This window comes from Physeter macrocephalus, chromosome 13 (assembly GCF_002837175.3).
Source record: "Physeter macrocephalus isolate SW-GA chromosome 13, ASM283717v5, whole genome shotgun sequence".
Taxonomy (NCBI): domain Eukaryota; kingdom Metazoa; phylum Chordata; class Mammalia; order Artiodactyla; family Physeteridae; genus Physeter; species Physeter macrocephalus.
In genome coordinates, this window is record NC_041226.1 from 612,905 (window position 1) to 623,196 (window position 10,292).

The 10,292-nt window shown below is 39.5% G+C and overlaps 1 non-coding gene across 1 annotated transcript; it reads left to right on the forward strand.

Moving 5' to 3' along the window:
* Positions 1-8,069: 8,069 nt before the first annotated feature.
* LOC112065435 (U6 spliceosomal RNA) lies at positions 8,070-8,176 on the forward strand. The gene has a single exon (XR_002892036.1). It is a non-coding gene; the product is annotated as a U6 spliceosomal RNA (small nuclear RNA).
* Positions 8,177-10,292: the final 2,116 nt, after the last annotated feature.

The window sequence follows — 10,292 nt, forward strand, 5'->3', positions numbered from 1 at the left end:
CCGTGTTAAGTGTTCTTAATATAACAAAATAAATTTGGAACTCTCATGCAATATTTTTGGGAATGTAAAACAGTGCAGCCACTATGGAAAACAGTATGGAGGATCCTCAAAAAATTAAAAATTTAACTAGTGTATGATCCAGCAATCCCACTTCAGGGTATAAATCCAAAACAATTGAAATCATAGCAGCATTGGGACTTCCCTGGTGGCATAGTGGTTGAGAGTCCGCCTGCCAGTGGAGGGGACACAGGTTCAATCCCTGGTCCGGGAAGATCCCACATGCCGTGGAGCAACTAAACCTGTGCACCACAACTACTGAGTCTGCGCTGTAGAGCCCGAGAGCCACAACTACTGAGCCTGCGAGCCAAAACTACTGAGCCCATGAGCCACAACTACTGAGCCCACACGCCACAACTACTGAAGCCCGTGTGCCTAGAGCCCGTGCTCCACAACAAGAGAAGCCACAGCAATGAGAAGCCCACACACCGCAATGAAGAGTAGTCCCCGCTCGCCGCAACTAGAGAAAGCCCGCGTGCAGCAACGAAGACCCAACACAGCCAAAAAAAAAAAAGAAAGAAAGAAAAAGAAAAGAAAGAAAACATAGCAGCATTATTCACAATAGCCAAGAGATGGAGGCAACACAAAGGTCCACCAGTGGATGACTGGATAAACAGAATGTTGTACTATACATACATACAGTGAAATACCATTCAGCCTTAAAAAAAGGAAATCTTGTCACATGTTACAATATGGATGACTTGAGGACATTATGCTCAGTGAAATAAGCAAGTCACAAAAGACAAATACTATATGATTCCACTTATATGAGGTACCTAGAATAGCCACAATGTTAGGAACAGAAAATAGAATCATGGTTGTCAGTGAGTTTGGAGAGAGGGAAAAAGAAAATTGTTCAATAGATACAGTTTCAGTTTTGCAAGATGAAAAAGTTCTAGAGATCTGCTGCAGAAAATGTGCATATAGTTAACACTATTGTAGCATACATTTTTAAACTGGTTATGATGGTGTTTTTTAACCACATAAAATAAAAAATAATAATAAAAGAGAAAAGAATCCAACTTCTTTATTTTTCATGTTGACATCCAGTTTTGACATCGTCATTTATTGAAAAGGCGGTCCTTTTCCCATTGAATAGTCTTGGCGCCCTTCTTGAAAGTCATTCGAAACTGAATCCAGCAGTATATTAAAAGGATTATAGGGAATCCCCTGGCAGCCTAGTGGTTAGGACTCTGCACTTTCACTGCTGAGGGCATGAGTTCGGGGAACGAAGATCCCATATGTTGTGCTGCGTGGCCAAAAAAAAAAAAAAAAAAAAAAGAGGATTATACACGATGAGCAAGTGGGATTTATTCCTGGAATGCAAGGAAGTTCCAATATACAAAAATTGATCAATGTAATATACTCTAGTAACAGAATGAAGGGAAAAAAGAAAAAAACACATGATAATCTCAAATGATGCCAAAAAAGCATCTGGCAAAATTAGCAGCTTTTCATGATTAAAAACACAAAATATACTAAGAATAGAAGGAAACTATCTCAAAATAATAAAGTCCATATAAGAAAAATCAACAACTCAATAGTGAAAAATTTAAAGCTTTTCCCCTAAGAACAAAAATAAGATGAGGATTCAGTTTCCCCCACTTTTATTCAGCATAGCATTGGAGGCAAGGAAAAGAAAAAAAGGGCATCCAGACTGGAAAAGAAGAAGTAAAACAATCTTTGTTCATAGATAAACACAATTTTATATGAAATAAGCCCTAAAGATTCCATGGGGGGAAGAAAACAACTGTTAAGGCTAATTCAGTAAAATTTCAAGATACAAAATCAACACACAAAAATCAATTGCATTTCTAAACAATTAAAATGAGCAGGGAATTCCCCAGCAGTCCAGTGGCTAGGACTCCATGCTTCCAATGCAACCAGTTTGATCTCTGGTTGGGGAACTAAGAACCTCACACCAGCATGGCCAAAAAAAAAAAAGAAAAAAAGAAAAAAAGAACAATCTGAAAAAGAAATATTAATTTCATTTACAAGATCATAAAAAATAATAAAATACTTAGGAATAAATTTAACCAAGGAGGTAAAAGACATTTACACTGAAAACTACACAACAATGCTGAAAAAACTTAAAAAGACACAAACAGATGGAAAGATGTTTTCATCTTCCCGTCTTCAACAAACAGTGGTGGCAAAACCAGATATTCACATGCAAAAGAATGAAGTTGGTTCCTTACCTAATACCATATACGAAGTTTGACTCAAAGAGAATCAAAGACTTAAATGTAAGAGATAAAATTATAAATCTGTTAGAAAAAAAACATAGGGCTAAATATTTATGACCTTGAATTTGGCAATGATTTCTTGTACATGACACCAAAGGCACAGGCAACAAAAGAAAACATAGACAAATCAAACTTCATAAAAATGTAAGCTTTTGCACATCAAAGGACTCTATCAACAGAGTAAAAAGGCAACCCACAGAGTGGGAGAAAATATTTGCAAATCACATATCTGATAAGGGATTATAATCTGCAATATATAGAGAACTCCTAAAATTCAACAACAAGGAAACAATCGAATTAAAAAATGGGGAAAAGACTTGAATAGATATTTCTACAAAGAAGATGTACAAATGGCCAACAAGCACATGAAAGATGCTCAACATCACTATTAGGGAAATGCACATGAAAACCACATGAGATACCACCTTTCACATCTATTAAGAAAACTAGAGGAAATTCCCTGGTGATCCAGTGGTTAGGACTCTGCACTTCCACTGAAGGGGGCAGGGGTTCAATCCCTGGGGGGGGTGGGGGGGTGGGAAATAAGATCCCACAAGCCACGCAGTGCAGCAAAAAAGAAAAATAAAAAAAAATTACAAATATGTGGAAATTAAACTCCACACTCTTGGGACTTCCCTGGTGGTGCAGTGGTTGAGAGTCTGCCTGCCAATGCAGGGGACACGGGTTCGAGCCCTGGTCCAGGAAGATCCCACATGCAGCGGAGCAACTAAGCCCGTGCGCCACAACTACTGAGCCTGCGCTCTAGAGCCCACGAGCCACAACTACTGAAGCCCACGTGCCACAACTACTGAAGCCCGCGTGCCTAGAGCCCGTGCTCTGCAACAAGAGAAGCCACCGCAATGAGAAGCCCGCTCACCACAACAAAGAGTAGCCCCCGCTCGCTGCAACTAGAGAAAGCCTGCATGCAGCAACGAAGACCCATTGCAGCCAAAAATAAATAAATTTATAAAAAACAAACAAAAAACACCACACTCTTAAAGGGTCAAAGCGTCAAAGAAGGACTCACAAGGGAAATTAGAATATACATTGAGACAAATAAAAATAAAGACACAACACACCAAAACTTATAGAATACAGCAAAAGCAGTGCTAAGAGGAAATCTTATAGCCCTAAATGCCTATAGTAAAAACGAACAGAGGTCTGAAATCACTAACCTAATTATATGCCATAAGTAACTAGAAAAAGAAGACCAAACGAACCCCAAACTTAGCAGAAGGAAGGACATAGCAAAGATTAGAGAAGAGATCAATGAAATAGAGAGTAGAAAAACAACAGGGAAATAAAAAAAACCCAAAAGTTGGTTCCTTGAAAAGATCAACAAACTTGACAAATGGTTAGATAATTTACTAAGCAAAAAATAGAGAAGACATGGGACTTCCCTGATGGTCTAGTGGTTAAGACACCATACTTCCAATGCAGGGCATGTGGTGGGTTCGATCCCTGGTCGGGGAACTAAGTTTGGGGAACTAAGATCCCACGTGCCTCGAGGTGCAGCCAAATAAATAAACAAATAAATCTCCTTCAATAAGATTTTTTTTTAAAAATGGAGAAGACCAACTACTAAAATCAGAGATGGAAATGGGGACGTTACTATTGATTTTAAGAAATTAAAAATAATTATAAGAGTATTGTACAAACAATTGTACACCAACAAGGTGGATAACCTAGATGAAATGAATAAATTCCTAGAAATACACAATCTATGACAACTGAATCATGAAGAAATAGAAAATCTGATTAGATCTCCTAATAGAGTGATTGACTCAGTAATCAAAAACCTTGCAATAAAAAAAAGCCCAGGACCAGATGTCTTTACTGGTGATTTCCACCAAATATTTTTTTAAAAATTAGATTTTATTTATTTATTTATTTGTTTGCTTGTTTATTTATTTATTTTTTGGCTGCATTGCGTCTTTGTTGCTGTGCGTGGGTTTTCTCTAGTTGTGGCGAGCGGGGGCTACTCTTTGTTGAAGTGCACGGGCTTCTCCTTGCTGTGGCTTCTCTTGTTGAGGAGCACAGGCTCTAGGTGCACGGGCTTCAGTAGTTGTGTCACGTGGGTTTCAGTAGTTGTGGCTCGCAGGCTCTAGAGCACAGGCCCAGTAGTTGTGGTACACGGGCTTAGTTGCTCCGCTGCATGTGGGATCTCCCCGGACCAGGGCTCGAACCCGTGTCTCCTGCACTGGCAGGCAGATTCTTAACCACTGCGCCACCAGGGAAGCCCCTCCACCAAACATTTAAAGAAGAAATAACATTGATCCTTATCAAATCCTTCCAAAAAATTGAAGAGAAGGAAACACTTCTTTTTTTTTTTTTTTTTTTTGGTATGCGGGCCTCTCACCGCTGCGGCCTCTCCCGTTGCGGAGCACAGGCTCCGGACGCGCAGGCCCATCGGCCACGGCCCACGGGCCCAGCCGCTCCGCAGCACGCGGGATCCTCCCGGACCTGGGCACGAATCCGTGTGCCCTGCATCGGCAGGCGGACTCCCAACCACTGCGCCACCAGGGAAGCCCGGAAACACTTCTTAATTCATTCTATGAGGCTACCATAATCTGATATTAAAGGCAGACAAGGACACTACAAGAAAAGAAAACTAAAGCTCAATATCCTTTATGAACATTGATGCAAAAATACTCAATACTAGCAAACTGAATTCAGATTTCAAGTTTTTAAAACTTTAAAATCAAAAGAATGAAGAGAAAAAAGCACTCCATCATCTCAATTGATGCAGGAAAAGCACTTGACAAAATTCAACATCTCTTTATGATAAAAATAGTTGACAAGGGGACTCTCCTGTTGGTCCAGTCGTTAAGACTCTGTGCTCCCAATGCAGGGGGCCCGTGTTCGATCCCTGGTCAGGGAACTAGATCCTGCATGCCGCAACTAAAAGAGGCCACATTCCACAACAAAGATTGCACATGCAGCAACTAAGACCTGGTTCAGCTAAAAAAGAAAAAAAGTTGATAAACTAGGAGTAGAAGGAAACTACCTCAACATAATAAAAGTCATTCATGAAAACCCCATAGCTAAATGGGGTTTTAACCCATCATACTCAAAACTTTTCCTCTCAAATCAGGAACAAGGCTTACAAACCGATTCAGGAAAGTAGTAGGACACAAAAATCACACACAAAAATCAGTTACTTTTCTATACACTAATAAGAAGCAATGAAAAAAGGAAATTAAGAAACATAATTCCATTCACAAGAGCATCAAAGACGAATACAATGCTAACGAATTAGGAATTAACTTAACCAAGGAGATGAAAGACATACATTGAAAACTACATAATATTGCTGTGAGAAATTAAAGCAGACCCAAATAAATGGAAACGTATCCTGTGTTCATTGGAAGAAATATTGTTAATGACAATATCACCCAAAGTGGTCTACAGGCTTGATGCAATCTCCATCAAAATCCCAACAAGGATTTTGCAGAAATAGAAAATCCATCCTGGGACCTCCCTGGCAGTCCAGTGGTTAAGATGCTACACTTCTATTGCAGCGGGTACAGGTTCAACCCCTGGTGGGGGAACTAAGATCCTGCGTGCCACGTGGCCAAAAAAAAAAAAAAAAAAGAAAGGAAAAGAAAAAGGAAATCCATCCTAAAATTCATATGGAATCTCCAGGGACCCCAAAGCCAAAGTCATCTTGAAAAAGAAGAAAGCTGGAGGACTCACAGCTCCTCATTTCAAAACTTACTATAAACTATAGTAATTAAAGCTGTGTGGTACTGGCTTGAAGACAGACCTATAAACAGTGGAATAAGTAGCCCAGAAATAAGCCCTCCCCAGTGCTGTCAAGTGATTTACAGGAGTGCCAAGACCATCCCAGTAATATTTTAACATAATTTTTATGACAAAATTCTTCCAAAATTGATTTTAGTGGTGAGGGAAGCCCGCATCCTGTACTAGTTCCCCATCTTAACAGAAACGCAGGTATGATTTATTGTCTTTTTCTAGCTCCTTTGCATCAAGAAAGCAGCAAGTTCAACTGCAGTCAATCTCTGATCACCCAAATGCTGATCTCTGCAACGCAAATTATTTTTGTCCATTTTGAGACACTCCTGGTTAACAAGATGCTAGTTTACTTCATTTCCTCAGGGGTTGTAGTATCTCCCCACAGTAGTTAGAGAAGATCTCAGAGGAGGGAATGACATCTCAGATGTCAAGTGAAATCCCTTCTACATCAAGTTTCTTACCCCTGGGACCAAAGTCACGCTGCTTCCAGCCCAGCCATAAATAATGGCTGCTAGAGTGAGGTTTTCCTCATCAATTCTCTGGGCCAGAGCCGCGGCTCAGTAAACTGCTGCAATTTTCCTAATGTAGGATACAGAGGAACGACCTAGGAAGGGTTATCAAATAGCATGCAAGCCTAGACGGTTTGTTCTAGAGTTCCTTTTCATTGAAATAAAAAATGACTATTAGCAAACATCAATTAGCTATGTGAACGGCAAGGGTTTTAACTTCTCTGTAACCCTTTTCAGCTTCTATGTCGCTAATCAAAAAACATTATGAGGAGGGTTTCAAGAGAGTCTTTAAAATTCTAAGCATGATTTGGACTTGTTAGATGGAATGAGGGTCTCTCTAGCCAGCAACAATAAAGTTTTTGAAACTCTGTGTCTCTTCTACGCCTTTTAATTAATTCTCAAAGTCCAACGTGTAAAGGATATAACATAGAAGAACTTCTCCGTAATGCTACTTTCTAAAGAGTAAACTTTATCACGAAGACGGTGTGTTTCAGACTTTTCCAGAATTAACGGATTGTGTCATATGTAATTTTTCCCATAAAATAAGCTAATCGCACGGATCTTAGACCATTTAGTGGTTTTGGTACATATAATATTTTATTCTTGTCTGCTCATTTAATCATGGATTGTACTATTTAGAGGCTTATTTTTGCAGATAAGGGATTTTCTAAGTCAAGAAAAGGCATGCAATATTTTCAAAGGAAGAGAAAGAACTTAAAAAGCATTGATGAGTAGTCAGTCAAGTAAGAGAGGTTTACAGTTTCTTTCCTAGCATCTACTAATTGTTACAATTTCTCAGATTTACTAGAAAAGGTTTTTTTTTTTTTTTTTTGGCTGAGCAGCATATAGGATCTTAGTTCCCCAGCCAGGGATCGAACCCTCGCCCCCAGCAGGAGAAGCCTGGAGTCCTAACCACTGGCCCACCAGGGAGGTCTTGGAAACCATTCTTTTAATGGTTTTAATTCTTTTAATTCTCTGAAACCATTCTTTTAATTAATAAATTAATTTATTTATTTTGGCCGCACCGGGTCTTGGTTGCGGCATGCGTACTCTTAGTTGTGGCGTGTGGGATCTAGTTCCCCAACCAGGGATGAAGTCTGGCTCCTTGCATTGGGAGCTCGAGGTCTTACCCACCGGATCACCAGGGCAGTTGCCCCTGAAACCATTCTTTTGACATGCATCTTAACTATCCAGGGCCAGTATCCGGTTTTGTCCCTCCTGAATTCCCTCTGTGCACACCTTGGGATGGGAGAGCAGATGCCATCCCTGAGGGCTTTATGACCACAACATCCTTTGTTTACTGATAGGACATTTTTTTGTCCACATGACCCAAGTTAATATTCCGCTTTGACAAAAGAAAAAATGCATTTGGATTAGCTTTAAAAAGTTTTCTCATAAATATTTGATTTAGTACATAAAATCTAATACCTATCTGAATTTTTGAAAATTAGTCTATATCTGTTTCTGTAGATTAGAGTCCTAAAGTTAGAATGAGAGATCATTGCTCATTTCAGCAGCACATGTACTAAAATTGGAACGGTACAGAGACGATTAGCATGGCCCCTGTGCAAGGATGACATGCAAATTTGTGAAGCGTTCCATATTTTTTTCAGTTTTCAAAAAAATTTAAAAAAAGAATGAGATCATAGTGTATGCAAATTTTAACTCTAACAGATATTTGTATTCATCTACCAGTTTGTATTCCAACTATTAGTACATGAGAGTAACTCTTTTTCTCATACTTCATCAGCACTGGTTGTTAACAGTTTTTATTGTTATTTAAGAAGCAAAAAATTGTTAAGTTAAAAATTGTAAGATTTCTGTTTCAGGATGCCTACTGCAGCTAAATTTGTGATTGTAAAAAAACTGAAAATACCCTAAGCAGTAATTAATATACAAATAATTACAAATTAGGGAATATACTTATTGCAGAATATCTATTAGCCATGAAGAAGGAGGTGGAACTACAGGGTATTTCTCCGAAACTTCCGCAGTTCATATCCCGTGTGCCAGGACAATCCTAAGTTCTTCAAGTATATCAAAGCTTCCAACTCTCATTACCACCCCATGTGGTCAGTACTATCATCATACCTAACTTGTGTTTAAAACAAAATTCAACTAAGTTTGGAGAGCTAATTGGCTTTATTCAAAGATTCATGAAGCAGGCAGCATCCCTTCTAGCAGATATAAGGGCCCTCTGTGGAGCTGTACAGAAGCGAAGGTTTTTATAAGCTGGAGGGTGGGGCAAGGAAGTCATTAGCAAAAGAAAAGAAAGGGTTATTTGGGGCCAGGACATCATTTTTTGGGATAAAGGACTGGGCAAGGGTTTTGTCATGCAGACTGCCTCTCCTTCCTCTTGGTTGGGGGTGGGGGGAGGGGAGGGGGTGAGGATGGTATTACTTCATAGGTGCCAACCAGAAAATTCCAAACTGGTTGGTTAAGATTACATTTCTGGGGAAGGTTGAAACTGTAATTAGATTAGGTGTTAAATCTTGGCTTTAGCACAAGTGATGCCATTTTGGGCCTATGGTTTTTTCCTTTAACAATTACAAATGAGGGAACCAAGGCAGTACCACATAGCAATACTGTAGACTACTAAGCAGCAATTAAAAAGGATTAGGTGGGGGGCTTCCCTGGTGGCACAGTGGTTAAGAACCCGCCTGCCAGTGCAGGGAACATGGGTTCGAGCCCTGGTCCGCGAGGATCCCACATGCCGCGGAGCAACTAAGCCCGTGAGTCACAACTACTGAGTCCGTGCGCCTAGAGCCCGTGCTCCGCAACAAGAGAAGCCACCACAATGAGAAGCCCGAGCACTGCAACGAAGAGTAGCCCCTGCCGCAACTAGAGAGAAAAGCACGTACGAAGACCCAATGCAGCCAAAAAATAAATAGATAAATAAATAAATTTATATATTAAAAAAAAGGATCAGGTGGACCTATTTGTACTGATCTGGAACATGTCTGTACCATATCATTAACTGAAAAAGCCAATGTGAGAGTGATAAATGATACGATTCCATTTTATATTTTAAGAGTATAAATGTTTATGTAAACATACCTGTGTAAGCATAGAATCAAATACAGAATGTTATTCTATTAATAATTTGGACTTGAAAGATTTGTGAAGAGGGTTCCAACTGATGTCTTAATGTCTAATTTACCTAATTTTAAAGGAAAGAAAGAAAAAGGAGGAGGAAGGAAAAGAAAGAAGTAAAACAAAGAAGTGAAATAGGGTTCATCCTTGGGAACTCCCTGGCGGTCGAGTGGTTAAGACTCCACACTTCCAATGCAGGGGGCGCGGGTTCAATCCCTGGTGGATCCCACATGCTTCGTGCTCAAAAAAAGAAAAAAAAAAAAAAAAGTGTTCATCCTTAATGGTAAGCCAAAATTGGGTGCCACCATGGTTAAGCAGCTTTTTTCTTCCACGTAGTGATGGAGAGAAGAAAATTATTAACCTACTCAGAATTTGGAAGTGATTCAAAGCAAACGTGTCCCCTTAGTTTATTTAAACAAAGTCATTAAGTTTTCTCCAACCGTCTGATTATTACACGATTTGATATTTACTACATTATACACTGGTCACTACCACACCAGCTTCCTCCCCATTCCCCACTTGCAATACTAACTGGCCTCCAGATTTTTTTCTGAAAACAACAAAAGATTTTGTTTCTTAAGCCAATTAGTTCCAAATAACTCTTACATCTTCACTTAGCTTTCCCGATGTT